Source organism: Gnatocerus cornutus, chromosome 7 (assembly GCF_029298725.1).
Source record: "Gnatocerus cornutus isolate USDA-ARS CGAHR chromosome 7, icGnaCorn1.1, whole genome shotgun sequence".
Lineage (NCBI taxonomy): Eukaryota > Metazoa > Arthropoda > Insecta > Coleoptera > Tenebrionidae > Gnatocerus > Gnatocerus cornutus.
In genome coordinates, this window is record NC_142239.1 from 249,378 (window position 1) to 268,734 (window position 19,357).

Genomic DNA, 19,357 nt, shown 5'->3' on the forward strand with positions numbered 1-19,357 from the left:
ATAATGTAAACACTTTTATTTTGGAACAAAAATGTTTAAAACTTACAAAGTCATAAAATTTTACTTTTTAAATTAAATATAAAATTTGGTGGTGACTTGCGGTTAACGGCATATGTTTTATCAAAAGGTGGGCTACCTATAGAACATAACAGTTTTTTGGCTACCAAAACTTTGTCACGCAGTGTTTTAATTGATAATAAATTTAAATAAATTAGATTTAGATATTAGTTCATCTTGTCTTGTGTTTCAACGCATCCGGGGGTATTTAATAAAATCAATTCTATCAAATTTTAAAACGGATATTTGGGTACTTCCGAATAACACAAAATATTACAGGTAGATAAAGAATACATATGTTCTAGAGCTACAATTTTTTTTTATAAAATTAAAAAAACACTCGATCACGATTTTTTTTTTCGATAAATCGCTTATGCCATAGGTATTTTTTCTATGGCAATATAGAAGGTGGTGTGCGGTTGGGTCTTAAAAATCTAAAAATTAGATGTAGAAGTTGTTTTTAATCGCGGAAAATGCAAGATTGTAGAAAAAATATTGTGTGTATTTCGAGCGCAAATTCAAATTGCCGTTTTCGAGATGTTGTCGCGCAACTTTAGACTTTTTGTCTCTTTCAATCGGCAATGTAAATTTTTACGCTCTTAATACACAAATAGCAAGTAAAATTTGTGTAGTTGTACTTTTGCCAAATATATGAAAGATATCCATCGATCTAGAAGGATTCTAAGTAATACTGGTGTATTAAACTTTAACACTAATTTGTTTTTACTTTTTATACGTGGACGTCAAAAAACTACACATTTTATCATCACGAAAAAGCATCACGAAAAATTAAAAAATAACATATCTTGACATAACTAAATATTTCAAAAGTTGAGAACAAATGTCCACCTCAATGAATATTTTCATCATTTTGGAAAAGTTTAAAAAGTTGCTAAAGTAGCACAATTTGAGATATGTATACAGAAATCATTGAAAATGTAAAATCATGTTTTGCAATAAAATGCAACAATTTGCAACAAAGTTGCAATAAAATGCATAACAATCAATGTATGAAATGCAATTAATCCGTTGTCCTATATACAATAAACTGTTCAAATGCAATGTTGTAATGCAAGTTGTTTCATACTTGAGGGGCGTTCAGGATCGATTATCGGTTCTAGGGCGACCGCCGGTTGGGCAGGAGACCGCAAGTTCAAGTTCTAAACAAACCAATGGAAACAAATGAAAATTTCTCCATATCTCCAGTCAAAACAAGAGAAAGTGAAAGAACAGTAAGTAAAGCTACTTTTGATTCAGGTTAATAAATGCAGTACAATAAGCTTCATATTGTATACAGGCTGTCTCAGAACTCGTGACCTAGAGAAAAAAGGCTAATGGAGGCAACAATTCTTCAAAATTTCGAAAGAAAAATTTTTTTATCGAGTTAAGACGAAAAAACGGTAGCCAATCCCGAAGCAGAACAGTATTACAAAATTTATAGCTATGGACACATACTATCATCCATTGGTTAAATGAACATTACAGTCTCGTTGACTAGGAAATTGGGATGGCCTTTTACTCCACCTCTAGAATGAGCTTTCAGGGTTGGTTGTTAAGTTTTTATCTTTTCCCGAATACTACTAAACTGAATCAATTTTTGTTTTAAAATTTACCTCCTGCTCTATGGGTCATGAGTTCTGGGACACCTGTATACACATAAGTTTTTAGAAGCAGTAATGGATAAGTTACCTGTAGTGGAACATGTACACTAAGGACTGGCGTCCTGCCGCCCCCATCATATTCCTATTATGTGGTGAATCCTCCTCTCCAAATCGGAAAGTCCCTCCACATTGGCTCGAAGACCTCTAGCCCGATGTTTTTCTACACAAAGGGGCACATTTGAATTTTGTAGCGCCCTTCCAGTCAATCCAAAATTAAAGTAAGTATTGTTTAGGTCCAATTCGCTCACAATTTTTATTGTACAAACCCTCTGCCACTGCCGTTTAGTTTTTTTGGCCCCACCACCAATGAAATTAAGGAACATCACTAGTTGGTCCCATAATTAAGCAACTTTTGTGTTGTCCCCTTCTTTTTTCTCGGCAAACCTCAAGTGCTCCTCCATGAGTCGCACGAAGCTCCCACTTTGTCCTTCGGAGGGTCTTCCTGACCTTACTCTAGTACGATCTATCTATGTAAATGATGTTTTCATGTTAAGTCAAATTTCATTGCAATATTATTTTCATTTCTGGATCAATTCTTTTGCTTATAAAATTAATTAAAGCCGGAAAATGCTTTTTTGGAAGTCTGAGGGCCGATTGCAGAAACGCTGGTTAAACAACGGACTATAAAATCTTGGATTCTATTTAGTCCTGAACTATATTTTGATCCTATTGCAGAAACGTGGTTTATAGATGAGATTACGTAATCCAGTATAAAACGTTTTTGATTGTGGACGAACCACATTTTTGACATGTATTTAACGAATGGATCCAAAACTTGCAAATAATGGATACTGCAGATTAGAAAACTAAAAACTTATCTAAATTTAAATTTTTTTCTTTATGTTAATATTGCAATGGAAGTTTTGAAATGTCGTTTTAACTGAAATCTACCAACTGTGACACTACTGTAAGTAGAAGATTTAACTTGCTTAGAGATCTCTAGCACGGCTAAGAGGTTATGGGGGCTATTGAGAACTACCGAATTATTGTATTATTGGGGAAATAGCGAAATTCCTAACATTTCTTAACAAGACTTTTAAATCACAGAATGAATTTTTATTTGTAAAATTTATTCATAATTTACTATCTCAAAATTACACCCTGTACCTTATTTTACAATTAGGTTTATCATTTTAAACGACTCTTGAATTGAAATGATCCAAATACTAAATTGTACTATTCTCTTACTTCTATTATGGAAACCACCATTTTAGAGTTTTTCTCTACACGGTGTCTCGCATAAGGTTAGCTTCCTTAAACATAGAGAAAGTTGAAGGTTTTAGGATTAAAAAACTCTAATGGCAAATTGCGTTTTGAAGACATTTATAAAAAGCACTCCAAAAAGTACAACGTTTGGGAACCTCTCTGTAATAATGAAATTCATCCTTAGACATTTACTAATTTTGTTTCTATGGTTATAAGGTATTGTTGAATCTGTCAGCAAAATTTGGGTCGTTTTGCGCTTTTCCAAGCAGCCACTCGCAAAATTGAACCCTTTTAGGGTAATCTTCTGGTTCCAAAATTTGCACACGAGAGTAATGAAACGGATGGAGTTGTTGCTCTCGGATAATACCCCATGCAGTTGTTCGCAAAACGTTTGCAATTCGCCTTTCGATTTCACGAGTGCTGATCACTGCTTCTTCTTCAACAAGTTGAAGTATCGCATCTTCTGCTTCCAAAACTTCAAGCGTATGATAGCTTTCCCTGTAACGCGATGGTAATATCGTACCTGCAGTACGTAGACGATTCAATGCGTATCTCTGTGCGGAGCCACTCTTGCAGGAAAACTCTGATTGTACAGGCAGGGGGTTTTAGCAGCATTACATCTGCATTCTCCATATAACAGAAGCAATTCGAATATTTCGCAGCAGAAAACATTTTTAAATTTGTGTAAAAAATCAAAATTGACAATTTAGTGTTGCTATAGAAAATTTACGGTTTCATTGTAGTTGCTTAATTCTTAATTGTAGATCTTATATCAGTGGTCCTAAAATTTTAATTTACAAAAATGCCTTTTTTTCGCTTATTATTCAGTTTAGGCCCAGATGATATATATATTTTTTGTTCCTTTTAAACTCACAAATCTCACATTTCCAGGAAGCTAACCTTATGCGAGACACCCTGTATATCAAATGCTATAAAAACTAATTAAATTGGTGAAGAAATAACAAAGTTACGATAAAGAAAAAAATTAGAAACCAAGCTCCAATTACAATTGTTACATGTCGTATTAATATATTATCCAGACTATTACAAACAATTTCGCCTGTCCTAAGCAAAAACACAGTACAGTTTATTCTAGGCCCATTGAATTTTTTTTTAAAAGCAGATACTGTGTTTTTGCTTGGGACAGTCGATTTATGCCTAGAATCCAGTGCAAAATCTTATATTAGAAACACTCTCACTATCTATCAAAACTTTGATCAAAAATTGGTCTAGAGAATTTTTTCTCTTTCAAACGCTATTAAAACGAAAGAAATCCGCTAAAAAATAACGAAGTTAATAAATTTCGATTTTTAAACAACCTCTAAATGCTTAAATTGATTTGAAATTGAAAAGATCAACCTCTTGGTCAGTGGTTTTCAGACAACATTTGTGCTTATTTTCAAAAAAATAAGTAAATATGACCCCAAATATGTTTGTACGTGTGTACGTGATTTTGGCGACTTATGTTAGTTCATAAGCTTTTGTAGCCCACCTATGTTTGATTCCTGAAAACGCATAATACCATTCAAAAATCATGTTTAGTTGAACATCCAGAGCTACAACAAGAAAGTGCCTGTCACCTTTTTCTTTAATTAAGATTGTTTTGTCATTATTTCAACGTGCACAAGTCGCAAAACCACATAACCTAAAAGATTTTCCTTAGAACTGTCAATTTAATTCGTCGTTTAATCCATCAAACCTGTGAGATTATGTTTAGTCTCAGACTAAATCGTTTAATTCAAGATTATGTCGTTTGTGCAATCCATATTTCGTTTAGTCCTTGCTATAGTTCAGAACTAAATTTTAGTCACGGACTACATTTAACCCCAAACAAAAATATGATTCTGCAATCGAATTTGACATATAATCGTAGATTAAAGCTTTAGTCTTGAACTAAAAATTTAATCCGCGTTTCTGCAATCGGGCCTGAGTGAAATTGCGAAGACGAGGCGGAGCATAGTCGTTGCAACACGAACACTTCCAAAAGGATTTTCGGACGTGTGATCCACGCAATTTTTTAGGTCAACAAAATTTAAAGAATCAAAAAAAATCTGATCTAGTGACTTTGTAACGTACCCGTCACAGAAATAGCATAACTTTTGGCTTCACTTTGGGCTAGAATGGCAAAATAATGTCGAAAAACAAACAAAACATCTTCGAAGACGTTATTTGCAGTAAGTAAGGATTTCTTCTATTTTAATAAAACTACAGTATGTCCCTGGATTGAGTTCACAAGAGGGAAAAAAAGTTTATTTTCCATTTTACAAAAAAATGACAAAGGAATAACATTTTTTGCTTATTTCAAAATAAATAAATCTGCAATTAAAATTTCAAAATTATTAGTTTGTACTCTTAAAATTAATTTTTCTATTATTTTTATTTATTAAATTTTGTAATCGTATTTAAATAATAGCAAGCTGTGGATTCACAATATCAAAGAGTGCGTTAAAGATTAAAGAAAAATTTACCCATAATGTGTAAGAAGTAAAAAATTGTAAAAAAATGCAATTGCATCCTTAATAATTAAGAAAATTCGAAACAGTCTTAAAGAATTACGAGTTAGAATTGAACTATGTGCTAAAACAGGTAATGGATCAATCAAATAGTAGACATTGGTTTGAGTTAAGGAACAAATTTTATTCCTTTGACATTTTTTGCAAAATAAAAAATAAAAAAAGTTCTTCGTTATTTTTTGTTTCTTTCGATTTTAAGAACACAGCTTGATAATATTAAAGTTTTAATTAAAGATGTATTTAATTTAAATTAAGCAAAAAATATTATTCCATAGTCATTTTTTTGTAAAATGAAAAATAACGTTTTTTTTTCTCTTGTGAACTCAATCCGGGGTCATACTGTATAAAGTACAGGTAGAGATATAGTGGCGGCGGTGGCAAAAGTTTGTCTATGAATTCTCATAAATTATTTTTTTAATATTTACCAGTCTTCAGTTGTGCCTCAGAACAAAAGTTTGTATACGAGTTCATAAAATACTCGAATTCAGAGCAGCATATCTAAAGACTGTATGATACAAGGGTAAATTTTATATAAAATTTGCATGTACATTATTTAAGAATTCTTTGTAACTGGAATAATTATGTTTGCTATAGTAAATTTTTTTTATTTACAGTTTTCAAAGTCCAAGTTTTCCTTTTTTTGTTGGAAAGAATCTGCAAGAAAATATGGTACGGGGAAAAAACAAAAGATTCAAAATGAGTTCAACACTAAGAACAATAGAATTGGCGAAAACGGCAAAGGGTGCAACATCTGTACACAAATTTTTGAACTACCGAGTGGGGAAAAACATTAGTGGCGTCTTTTATCCGCCTGTTAAAGTTTCAATAAAATTTGCAGTTAAAACGGAGATTTGTGTACTCTTTAGTATTTGATTTGATAGCGACAACTTAAATGATGTCGAGTAAATCAAAGCATTATTGTTCTGTGCCGCAGTGTAATAATTACATTAGCGAGAGTGTAACGATTCACCACGTTCCTAAAGACAAGAAGTTAGAAACAAAATGGAATATAACCAGTATTAATACAGTTTTCCAACTTTAAACGATGTAAATATTATGTAGTATGTTTTGTTCTTAACTGCTGCGAATTCTCGTAAAAGGCGGTTGAAAAAGGGGGTTATACAATCACAAAAACTTCCGGTCATCAGTCACCTGACAGCTATAAAAAAAAGAAGTACTCCAAGAAAAAGGTAACAAAAATAAAGTCCTTCTAATTGAGAGTTACTTTATGATGCTTTTTCTGTTTGAGGTTGGCTAGAGAAGAAGATATGAAGTTAATAGAAGATACTGAAGATCTTAATATGGAAATAGTGAACATAAGTGTGCCAAATGAAACGGGTGTAATAAACAATGGGACTTGCTTGAAAAGTTCTTATGGAACAAATAAAGACCCACTGGTACATATAAATCTAAATTCTTCCTCTTTAGAAAACGCAAAAACTTTTGAAGACAAAGGAGTACAAACCGAAGCATATGATTTTCAATTTTTGAATGTTTTGGATACTGACAAAAAATTATTTGCTTTTATGGGAGTTAATCATACATTATTAAATACTCTTGAAGTTTATGCAAATAACGTTGCCAAATATAGGTATAATAATAACCTGTTGGTAACATTAAAGATGAAATTGTTGTTGGTGTTAGTGAAATTGAAATTGAATATTTCTTTTACTTGCTTAGCCATCTTGTTTAATTTGTCTCTAACAACATGTTCTACATATTTTCATGACATGGTAGAGGTGTTAGCAGTTGCTGTCAAACCTGTTTTTCAAAATTTAAAACAACCATAGTAGTACTTGATTGCACTGAAGTGTCACTATCAAAGGAAGACTGAAGTAACTGCTGACATTGCTAGAGCCCGAGTTTATGTTGAGAGAGCAATTCAGAGAATAAAAATGTATGGTATTGTTAATGACAAAATTGATTGGTTTTTGATTCCGTACATGGATTTTATGATGTATATTGTTGCGGCATTAGTAAATCTATCGGCACCTATTTTAGCAGATGATAAATTTGATCACTCATGAATCTCATGATATTTTTGATGTACTTTTGTCTTCTTGTTTATACCATAACTAAGTAACTTGTAGTTTATAGCTTGTGACCATGATTATGTATACATTATGTCTCCGGATTGAGTTCACAAGAGGAAAAAAAAGTTTATTTTTCATTTTACAAAAAAATTACAAAGGAATAACATTTTTTGCTTATTTCAAAACAGATAAATCTGCAATTAAAATTTCAAAATTATCAGTTTGTACTCTTAAAATAAATTTCTTCATTATTTTTATTTATTAAATTTTGTAATCACATCAAATAGTGCGTTAAAGATTAAAGAAAAATTTACCCAATAATGTGTAAGTATAAACCATTGGAAAAGAAATGCAATTGCATCCTTAACAATAATTGAGAAAATTCGAAACAGTCTTAAAGAATTACTAGTTAGAATTGAACTATGTGCTAAAACAGGTAATGGGCCAATCAAATAGTGGAAATTGGTTTGAGTTAAAGAACAAATTTCATTACTTTGACATTTTTTGCAAAATTTAAAATAAAAAAGTTCTTCGTTATTTTTTGTTTTTTTTTCGATTTTAAGAACACAGCTTGATAATATTAAAGTTTTAATTAAAGATATTATTATATATATTATATATTATATATTATATATTATATATTATATATTATTCCTTTGTCATTTTTTTGTAAAATGGAAAATAACGTTTTTTTCCTCTTGTGAACTCAATCCAGTGACATACTGTATATAATTAATTGTGGTGTAATGAACCTAAGAAGTGTCGAAATATGGATAGGGCGTAGTTCTGTTACTCATTGCAATAAGTGTGCAGTAATATGCAAGTCAGTAATTTCGCCACTTCTTAATTAGTGTCATGCAGACGCGTTGACACTGCGCAAATTGTATAAAACCTGGTACTTTGTAAAAAAAAGCAATAATGAATTAAGATTCTTATGACTAAGGTGTGTTTGGTTACCGTGAAACCCATGTCCTGTGAGGGACATCACATGACACTCTGAAGGAATATTTTAGTAAATAAACAACTATAATAGTTATCTATTTATTTATTTATTTATTAATCATAAGTGGTTTATTGCCTCAAATGCGCAAATATAGACAGGGACACATTGATTTTCCTTAACTTAACTTAAAGGATAAATATAAATGTCAAAAATAATATTAATAAATTAACATTTAAAGCATTTCTTCTTTTTTAACACAAAAAATATGTAACTTTTTGTTAAGATACTGTAGTGAGACAACCCCTTTCTCCCGTTGTTGTTCCCTAAAGGGGTACGTTTAGTTCCCGGACGTGTTGGCAGATGCGCTCGCGTGATCGTCACCGAAGGTAAATCAAACCTTCACTTACCCTACGTTGTGTATTTTGATTAGGGTTAGCTAATTACCCCTTTTTCTTTTATTCCCGACATCGAAGGATGCTCGGGGTCAAAATTCAGGATCCTCAGCGTTCCCGCAAAGTAGCACCACACACCAAAGGAGGGGGTTTACCCATTTAAAAGCAGCAATACATATCAAGGCGTTTATTAACACACATCAATTAAATTTACAGGGCCAAATCTTAAGTCCGAAATTCTAGATCCGGAAGACAATAACATGCAACATAAACAATACAAATGACAATAATATGGGCCAGAGCAGAGGGTGTTATGTCGCCTAACTCAAGCAACGCGTCTACGTTAATTCCTTTACGACACGGGGTGGCGCAAGTAAATTCATTTGCGGACTTCCTCTTCGGAAATCTAGAAGAGATTTCCGCTAACTAAACAGAGTTCTGGGCACCTTGAAGAGATTTCCCAAAAATAATACCTTTTTCAACTACCCCTAACTTCAAGTCTCTTGATGCGCTTCGATTTCCAGACAAATTTTGACACTTCGAACTTACACCGTACTTAGACATGGGCGCCGCGGATTTTAGGAAATAAGTGTTTAGTTAACGGTTGGTTTACATCGCGGGTTTTTAGATTACGCTCTAGCTAGACGGTCCAAGTCCGGTCTAAGATTGGCAAGAACGCCCCACGCGAGCAAAGTCTAGAATTCGACTCGTAGCAAAATACACCGAATGTACGACAAACGAAGCTCGGAATATGCAAACTGAATTTGCGAACAAATGACTAGTGGATTACAGTTAACTGAGGGATCCGTTTCTTTGCTTGAATGTTCTTGTTTCCTCCCACGATGTTAAAGTAAAGGTGGCTCTCGTAAGAGCGAGGACCCGTACGATTCACGACACGGGCCCCCATATAAATAAGTTTTTTTCATCTCAGAACTGCACTTTCAGGTCCCCCCCGGACCCCTATTCCAAACAACGTTTGCGTTAGCTAAAACCCGTACAAGAACGATAACGAAATTCATTTGCTGGTGGTTTTGTGATTTTTCAAATTTTTGGTTTCTCGATATTTTTGTTTAGTGTAAAATTCGTTAAATCGTTAATTACGTTGGGGATCTCGTCAAATCCACGGTCCTGTAGATATTCAAATTTTAGCGTGGTTCCCCGACTTCTCACGACCGATGTAGTAGTTTAGTTATTTTCTAACCGCGAACCCACACCTCAAGCCCGCGCAATTTGTAATCAAAATCTTACCTTGGCGCTGGGGCACCCGGAAACTCCGACTAAGGGATGGGAACACCCACTGCACTCTTTACCACTCGGTAAGGTTAACGCGTTTAAAGTTTGTTATGCACAAAGAAAAAAATTACAAAAAAACTAGAAAAACGATTAATACAGCACAAACGAACAGAAATCTAAATGAAACAATTTAAATTTAGGTGCACGGCACAAGAAAATTCACTAGCACGGAATTACTTCGATAAAACAGATCGTCGCCCGAAAGTACGACTGAAGCAATCAAAGATCGTCTAATGACTCACTCTTCTTCCCTAATTTTCGGTTTTTAAGAAACGGCTCAGCCGGATTTGCTCGCGCATTTTAATTTTGACTTGTGTTTCCCTATTGGACGCTTGAGGGTGGTTTCGGTTCGCGCTCATCCCCCACTCTCTTAGCACATATGCAAATTAATTACACATTATTTAATTATTACGTTCATATCGGTAATTGAAGCCATCGCAAGGCACCTTTATGTTGTATTCAACTAGGCATCACCGATATAAAAAAAGAATGAAAGTCCTACGATGAAGTTGACCCGTTTGCTGTTAAATGTTTTTGTTAATTTGTTGAAAATTATTTAATTATTTTATACCTGACCAAATCAACAACAAACGTGGTCTTCGGCCCTGTTTCGTTTATTACAATTATGCGTAAATCTAATTTAACTCTGATTAAGAAATTGAGATAAGTGTTTCGGCCGTTTCGACCTAGATGGCACTCTCGGGATGATTTGTGAAATCGGAAATCCCTTTTTCTAAATTTCCCTTATCAGATCTACCTTCCTGAAATTTGCATGCTCTAGTTCTATGTTAGTAAAATTTAGCGGTGTCGACTAAGGTAGTTCGGATAATGGTTTCTAAAGGCTTAACCAGATTTTGAATAGAACAGTTATTACCTGTTTGATTTAAATCTAAACGTCACTAATCATTCTAAACAATCATTTGCAACAAAGGTCCTAACTAATCTTGTAAAGAATTAACACAAAATTAAAATCTCCTAATTAAATCAATTTATGCTGAATTATGGTTGACTTCTGCTGCTAAAAGGGTTAGTAACTATATCGAGGGTGGTATCAAAATGTAGAGAAACTCTTCGCGAGATTTGTTGGAATCGCGTTGTCCCGATGAATGGTTGGTCACGTAGCCCCTGAAATCAGATACCTCCCGAATACATGTGGTTTCGCTCTGTCCGCGCGGTCTCTTAACCACTTATCTGGTTATCTCATTATCCCCTAGATTAGGCTTGCCAATAGGCCAGTCAACAAGAACATCGGGTATACGTGAAAAATAAACAAAATTCCAAAAGTTTTGAAATTTTCGTCAAATGTGTATTAAGTAAGAAGAATGATAAATCTCAATTTGCAGCATCGTAGGAGGTCCGGAAGTTACTTAAAAAAATTGAAACGCGTTATTTTCTTTAACTATGCGAACAAAATTACAAAAGTCTTGCAAACTTAATACAATGAAAAACAGTATTGTTTGTATCTTGTATTAAATTTGCAGCTATTTTTGACATCCGGAACTTGATGATTTAGTAAAAATTATTGTTTCTATTAATAACTCAGAGAAAAAAATTGCAAAAATTTTGCAAATTTGTTAAATTGTGCTTAAAGTGGCTTTGGATATTGACGTAAATTTGCAGCATTGCAGAATGTACGGAACATATTGCAATTCTATTTGACAATTCGATATTAACAATTTTCGATCGAAATAGCCGAACAAAATTCCAAAAGTTTTGCTAACAAGTTGCAAATGACGAGAATTCAATTACAAACACATTCTTAAATTTGCAGCTTCCTATGAGCTCCGGAACATTGTTATATCACAATAAACATTGAATTTTTGACCTGACCTGACCTGACCTGACCTGACCTGACTGACGGAATCTGCCTGTATTTAAAAGCAGTTTAACACGATATTTTTTTCTGATAAAATTTCATTGAAATTCAGCGATGAAGAACTAAACTGACCTGACCTGATTAATTAATAGATGAAAAGGTAAATTTTGGAAAAATTTTTACAAACTAGTGTGTGAATATGTAGTTGTTACAGTCATCGTAAAAAAAAATATTTTCCAAAACTTACTCTGTCATCTAGTCATTTCCCTAACTCAAAACAAGCAACACGAAGACTTCCAAAAGCATCTTCGTCCTTTCAAAAATTCTAGGGAAGGATTACAGTTTATCCGTTTACTGTAAATTAGATAAGTTCTTTATCAAACGTCCTTTCGTTACTATGGTGTCATCCGCTGTCAATGTGCTGTCAGCAAATTTTGTCGTTTTTTTGAAAAAAATTAGGCAATAAAAGTTAATACGTAAAAATCTAGGTGCGCGGTTTCAAATAAAACAATTCCGTTATTGTATTGTCAAAAATCAGCAAATAACAGAAAGAACAAGTTTTCTTTCAACAAGATAGGGCTATAAAAATATTTTTTGGTTAAAATCTTCCAAATTATGAAAAAAAAATATGGGTGCCAATTTAAAATAAGAAAGTTAAATATCGCCCAAAAGATACTAAGACTTTTAGAAAAATTCTAAAATTATCAGTTTATAGTAAATTAAAGACCATTTAACTTGTTTTTTAAATTTTTGAAATCGGTTCATAAATAAAAATTCTACACACCTGCCGTTTTTTAAAAATCACCCCGTATTAAACTCTATTTGAGAGTATTTTGATTATGTTTTCTTTGGATTTTGAAATCAGAATTTATAAAAAATTCAAAAATTCTTTAAAAATTTCCGTTTTTGAGTGCAAATACCCACGCATCCCCACTTGAACTGACCACATACCTGTCGGATTAATATTCGAGAAAATCAATTTGTCAATTTTCACTAAGATGCCACGTTTGCTAGAGCAAAAGAACTCGGGGTTTCATTTTCGGTTGCCGAGCAGCCGGGTTGACCATCGGTGAAATATCGGAAAGAGTCAATCTATCGGTTTAAATTTAATAAACATGTTTTAATTTAATCACTTTTTCCATTTCAATATTCTATTTTTTTTCTTTCTAGCTAGCGACGGTGAAGAGGTGGATTGCCAGGGGGCGAAATAACCTCGAAGACAATCCCTTGAAAGATCGGCCAAAATCCGGACGCCCGAAAGTCACGAAAGTCGCCCAGAATGAAGCAATGGTGGATTTGGTGTTGCAAACCCCTTTATCACCGCCACTCGAATCTAGGAGGATCTGGGCCTGGGGTGCAGCATAGACACCGTCAGAAGACGTCTGAAGAACCAAGGACTGCTGGCCCGCATTACGCTCTTGACCAGATTTTTATTTAGACACCCGTTATATTTTTATGTTACTTTTTTTACGTATTCTAATTTTTATTGTATTTTTTAATTTTATATTTAACGTTTATGTAAAATATCTGTTAAATTATTTTTTGTTAATTTTTTTGTCTGTTTCCTTTAACATGTAATTTTTTATTTACATTCATTCATCACATTCAACATTTTATCCAGCTTAGAAAAACAAAACTAAATCGTGAGATTTTCGTATTTAAAACTTGCCGGTCTGAATTGCGAAAATCATCGTTCATGAATCCACGACTGAGTAAATTTAAATTTTACAAATATCACTGGTCAGGTTTTCAACAACAAAGTTTCGAAATTTCTTCGGACCCGCAAATTTGATTTATGAGGGTGCAGATTACGGACACCACCCGCTGAGAGTTTTCTGCACTTCGTTACGACCCATTCCTCCAATACATTTGCTGCTGACTGTAAAATCAAATTAAATAATGGTGAAATATTGTATCTTGGCTTAGTTAATCGACTTTCCTCTTCCCTTTTTAGCGTCTTTCAAGTATTCCGTTTCACGTCCCTTTTCTGTAGCTTCAGTCTCATCTTAATTCAACAATTTTTTTTTGCTTCTAAAAACCAAGTCAAAGATCAAAGTTTTTAACTCTCAATTACTCGCCTATTCTTGTACTTGTTGTACTGTTGTATTAATAATTCACTAATTAACCTGTCTTTGAATTGTCATTCTTTGTTTACAATTAAGATCTGATAAAATCTCGGAAATAATCAGCACGCATGTCTTGACAAAGTAGTGACAATTGCTTCCGCGTACTTTGATTCAAATTAGCAGGGGTTTTTTGAATAAGATTCTCGAGTCGCTTTTCGCGCGATATTGAAGAGGGACTTTGACTTTTGATCCTGGGGGGTAAAGGTTGTTTTCGTGCACCGAAGAAGTGCAAGTAATTTTCCGGTTTTTCCTGAAAAATCTCGGCCATCCTTGAAGCGATGAAGGTTTCCCTTTAAAAGTATCTAGAAGAAACGATCTGAATTCGCTCGTGGCACGTTTACTCGGGAAAATCAGCTTTTTCGTAAACCACCCATCCACGTGGTAATATCTATAACCCTTAGGTTCTAAGCTATGGTTTCAAAATTCAAATCTATCTCTTCTCTTTTGCTTTTCCTCAATTAACATCTTTTATTATTATTTGGGTTTTTTACCGAGGTCACAAGTAATATGCCGTTATTTATCTCTCGACTTCCCTTGCTTCTCGCATCGAGTTTCACCCTTAAAAGTCGTTGGCTTCCTGCGCACTGTTGACGTCGGAGCCCTAGCAGCCAGAGAGGACCTGTAGCTAAGTACTTTCTAGCAGTCAGAGGAGACCCCCCCGCTAAGTACTACCTAGCAGCCCGAAAGGACCCCAGCTAAGTGCTCCCTATCTGTTGAATTTCGGTCTGTATTTAATTCCGCGTTTTCTGCCGTAATTTCCTAGTAAATTTATAAATTTCAACTAACACCAAATAATCTAAATTTGACTTTTTTGCCTTTAACTAATTTGACTGATTGCGCCCGCAGCCGCAGATGATACCACATGTGGTGACGCCCTTTATAATAAACACCAAATTTTATTAATATTTGTTTAATTTGGAGCCCACGACACCGCTCCTCGGCAAAAAGCTGCCAGGCTGTAGCCATCACCATCCAAAGAAGCTACAATACATGGTACTTGGTTTTCAATTTGGAAATAAATGTGGATGGAGTTCCTGTGTATAACAGTAGTAACTCCGCTCGAGCTTTTTTAAAACAAATAAAGTATTTTTGGATGCGAGAGATGTCGTATCAAAACCATTCACGCTGATAAAAAAGATATTTTTCTATTTCGCGTTCATAATGAAGATATTTCGATACGCATTTGAGCGTATTTCGGTATCGTAATGAACCAATCTCGTGCCAATATTTCCAGGAACTTATATTTTTCTTAGGTTTGCAGCGGACAAACCGTCAACCTGCCGTTAACGTTGACAATTTAGATTTTGGTTTTGAAAAACCATAATAAATCGATCAATACACTATTATTTCTTGTTGTACTTGGCTTAATAATTCATCAGAGAAAAACTCTTTGGATGCAAGAGAACCAGCATGATCATGATCAACATCTTCGCTCTCTTGGGTCTCTTGTGCTCTGGTAACCTCAAAACGTCACACCTGTCAAACTGACTGAAATTAGATTTGGCAACCTCGATTTTTTTTCCTGAACATTTTCCAAATGCCAACTACCCGAAAATTCCCTAGATTTCAAAATCTAGTTTTTTCGTTTAAAATAAGGCGAAATAGAAAAAATAGCGTATGATACTTGTTCATAATGCATTTTGCCGCACTTCCTACTTTATGACACTCCTCGCTGCGCTCGTCGTGTCCTAAAAACGTGCGTGCAGCAAAATGTTCATTATGAAACGCGTTTCATAATATACTATTTTTGAATTTGCCGCTTTAATAGGTCCATTAGAGTACTCAATTTGGAGTCGTTTATAGGTATCTATAGAAGAACTCAAAGTAGGAAATTTTGTTTTTTAAGAATTGGCAGAACCAAGATACATATAAGACTGGTACGTCAACTCCCTACTGTAAAAATGTGTCGTATTTTTGGGTCCAGATAAAACCTCACATAGATGGCGACACTCTAGCGAAGGACTGTCAGGTAATTGTCAATTTGTGATTTTGAGGTTAAGAAAATTTTGTACTAATCTTCATGTTGATTAAGGAGTAATTTTTCAAATAAATATGTAGGTTGTAACGTTTCTAAAATGAGAACAAGGTCATTTATTAAGATTTTTATGAATTAGGGGATAAACGCGAGACACCGCTGGTATGGGAGGCGATTTAGGAGTCCCATAAATGCCTGGGTACTTTTCCACCGTTGACACGACAACATCAGTGTTCAACCTAAAATGAATAATAGTCTAGTAAGTCTCCACAGTTCAAAACTTACTATTATCGCGTTTATCTTTTTTATCTTTTCTTCGGCTCCAATCCTAGGGGAAGTTGGATCAAGCCTTTGCCCCAAAAATTTCGTGTGTTCGCCAGGAAGGGGTTGGTGAGGCGCAGACCACCCCTGAGCGTTTCAGACTGTCCCTCTGGAAGGTGTTGGCACCCTTCCAGTGAATTTCAGAGCCCACGTTCCTTCTTGTATCGTCGCACCGAACCCAGGGCGACTCGGTGTGGTTTAAAGCCCCTTTATGTTGTCCAGTCCAGGAATTCGTCATGACTGGTTCCCGTACTTTTCTCTAAATCCCTACAACAACCATTTTAGTTTTCAAGATCAACCCTCTCGCGACTACTATGTTAGATAACAGTATCACTTACCAACCTACGTTTATTGCGGACATTCACCAACAACAACAAACTAACATAACCTGTCAATCACGACTCTTTGACAAGTGCGACATTGAGAGCGCCCGCGGTACTCGCGCAGAGGTCGGAATCTTCTTATCATCCCCGAAATCACAGGTAGTGCCACCTACGATTCCTCGTGGTATTTTAACTCTCTTTTCCGTTTTGGGCTTCGAAGGAAGCAGACGTAGTATCTTACCTTAAAGTACCGTATCTTTACCGTCTAAGCACTTCCTAGTACTATTTGAAGTCCCGTATTTGCGGTTAAGAACCCCAGAACCGCATTAGGTATCGTTCACCCTCAGAGAGGTAATATTTCACGTTTTTTCTTGACGATACTAATTTAGAAAATTAGGGTCGCACGGACGCCTACAACTCTCGCACGGACGCCTACAACTCTCGCACGAACGACTACCCGATTCTCGCCGGTACGCCTACAACACCCTTGCCCGTCGCCTTGAGTCCCCGATCGACCTCGTGGAGTAGCCGAGATTTTCTCGCCCGCTAACAACCACCCCGAGCGGCCACATACAGCCCGGACCAGACGACCGAGGCACCTGGAGCGTTCCCGACGGCGATAAGTACCTTTTTTGCGATTTTATTGTTTCATTGCGTCACCGCCTGAGTCGTACTATCGACGTCGCCGACAGCGTGCTTTTATCGACTCCATCGAGAGTCTCGCTTGCCTGTAATCTGATTTAATTTATTTCTTGAGTCCAATTTAACTGATCATTATTATTTTTAATATTTAACCTTTTTTTAACATAGTCATTCTGTAAACCAATCACAGCTGTGACACGGTATCGAACCTGTCATTTAAATTTAACTAACCAACATCACCTCAATTTTCACCAATTGTTAATTTCATAATTTTTATTAAAGCCTAATTTATTAAACCATTTATTTTACTTCCGCGTAGCATTGAGCGACTTGGCTACTTTTAAATCAACTAAGTTCTTGGCGCCCAGACTCTCTGACCCACGACACCAGCTCACCAAAGGCTATAAGAGCACCGGTGCGGTGTCACCTACCGACCTTTTTTTTGAAAGGTGTGACAAGGTGTATATTACCGAAGGAACTCTAAAAATAGAAACATCACTGTTTAAAAGTTTAACGTGTCCACAAATGACGCACTTCTTCATTTTTAACCTTTACACTGCTCGGCCCGGAAAAATCCACAAAATAATATTTCGCTCAAACTGCTCCGAACGGATATATTCGCATTGATTGCAATGGTCAACTGCTCAAAACAAACACAGTCACAATAGCTTTAATTTTTTTAAATACATTTTTTTTTACCGTTCCCTGCTCAGAAAGTATACAGTATGTCCCCGGATTGAGTTCACAAGAGGAAAAAAAACGTTATTTTTCATTTTACAGAAAAATAACAAAGGAATAATATTTTTTGCTTAATTTAAAATAAATAAATCTTTAATTAAAACTTTAATATTATCTAGCTGTGTTCTGGAAATCGAAAAAAAACAAAAATAACGAAGAACTTTTTTATTTTAATTTAGCAAGAAATGTCAAAGGAATGAAGTTTGTTCCTTAACTCAAACCAATTTCTACTATTTGGCTGACCCATTTCCTGTTTTAGCACATAGTTCAATTCTAACTCGTAATTTTTTCGACTGTTTCGAATTTTCTCAATTATTGTTAAGGATGCAATTGCATTTTTTTCCAATTTTTTAATACTTACACATTATTAGGAAAATTTTTCTTTAATCTTTAACGCATTATTTGATTTTGTGAATCCACAGCCTGCTATTATTTGAATACGATTACAAAATTTTATAAATAAAAATAATAAAAAAATTAATTTTAAGAGTACAAACTAATAATTTTGAAATTTTAATTGCAGATTTATCTGTTTTGAAATAAGCAAAAAATGTTATTCCTTTGTCATTTTTTTGTAAAAATGGAAAATAAACTTTTTTTTCCTCTTGTGAACTCAATCCGGGGACATACTGTATATCCGTCTACGACTAAAATTCATTTGAAATCTATTCCATGCATTTTTTTATCCACGCAGTTTAAAAGTAGGTCCGAACTAAGGGCCAGGTAATATCACCATAATAATTAGCTTTCATCTCAATGTTACCTTGTTTAATATATTGACGTTGTGGAAAATTAAAATCTCTATGAACATTTGTAAAACTAGTTAATCGGCCCAGTGCTCAAGACGTTAATATACGCCAAAGCAAAACAGCGATCAACTGCTCGGAACGTATATTAACGCAGGAGCTGACAAACCGCGCAGAGTTACAAAATTTTCCAAAAAACATTGCGCAGTGAAAAGGTTAATGGTTATTGTTTAATGTTTAAACACAAAATCACCGTACAGAGAACTCAAAAACTGTGTCCTTTATTAGTAACGGTTAGGTTACGGGTTGAGGTAACGGCTTTCAGTTTAAAATTGACAGTTAATTGTAATTGTCAGTACGATGACAGTCCTACTAAGGTCACTAGATCAAAGTGTCTGTTTTATAAGGTACCGCTGTTAGTTTTCAGTGCGCAATTCAAGAGAGACAGACATAGTCCATAAATCAATGGGTTAGAACGAGACGCAAGATTCTAGGAAATTGTCATAAAATTGTTGACGTAAAATTTACACTTAAATAAACCGTGGGTACAAAAAGAAAATAGGTTCCAACAT

At 34.6% G+C, this 19,357-nt stretch overlaps 3 long non-coding RNA genes across 4 annotated transcripts in view; 2 read left to right on the forward strand and 1 right to left on the reverse strand.

The window, feature by feature from the left end:
- Nucleotides 1-13,467, forward strand: part of LOC148170538 (uncharacterized) — a 50,369-nt gene extending 36,902 nt beyond the window's left edge. The window contains exon 3 of the long non-coding RNA XR_015770391.1: nucleotides 13,085-13,467. This is a non-coding gene — a long non-coding RNA (uncharacterized LOC148170538). The remainder of the gene's footprint in view (nucleotides 1-13,084) is intronic.
- Nucleotides 1,193-6,549, forward strand: LOC148170539 (uncharacterized). The gene is made up of 3 exons (XR_015770392.1): nucleotides 1,193-1,289; nucleotides 1,726-1,936; nucleotides 6,052-6,549. It is a non-coding gene; the product is annotated as an uncharacterized LOC148170539 (long non-coding RNA).
- A 2,634-nt stretch (nucleotides 13,468-16,101) lies between the features above and the next one.
- On the reverse strand, nucleotides 16,102-17,071 carry LOC148170540 (uncharacterized). Of its 2 annotated transcripts, XR_015770364.1 has the most exons (4): nucleotides 16,901-17,071; nucleotides 16,675-16,828; nucleotides 16,301-16,603; nucleotides 16,102-16,254 (listed from the first exon to the last, which is right to left on the reverse strand). It is a non-coding gene; the product is annotated as an uncharacterized LOC148170540 (long non-coding RNA). The 2 variants fall into 2 exon arrangements; XR_015770363.1 differs by having other exon boundaries at nucleotides 16,675-17,071.
- Nucleotides 17,072-19,357: the final 2,286 nt, after the last annotated feature.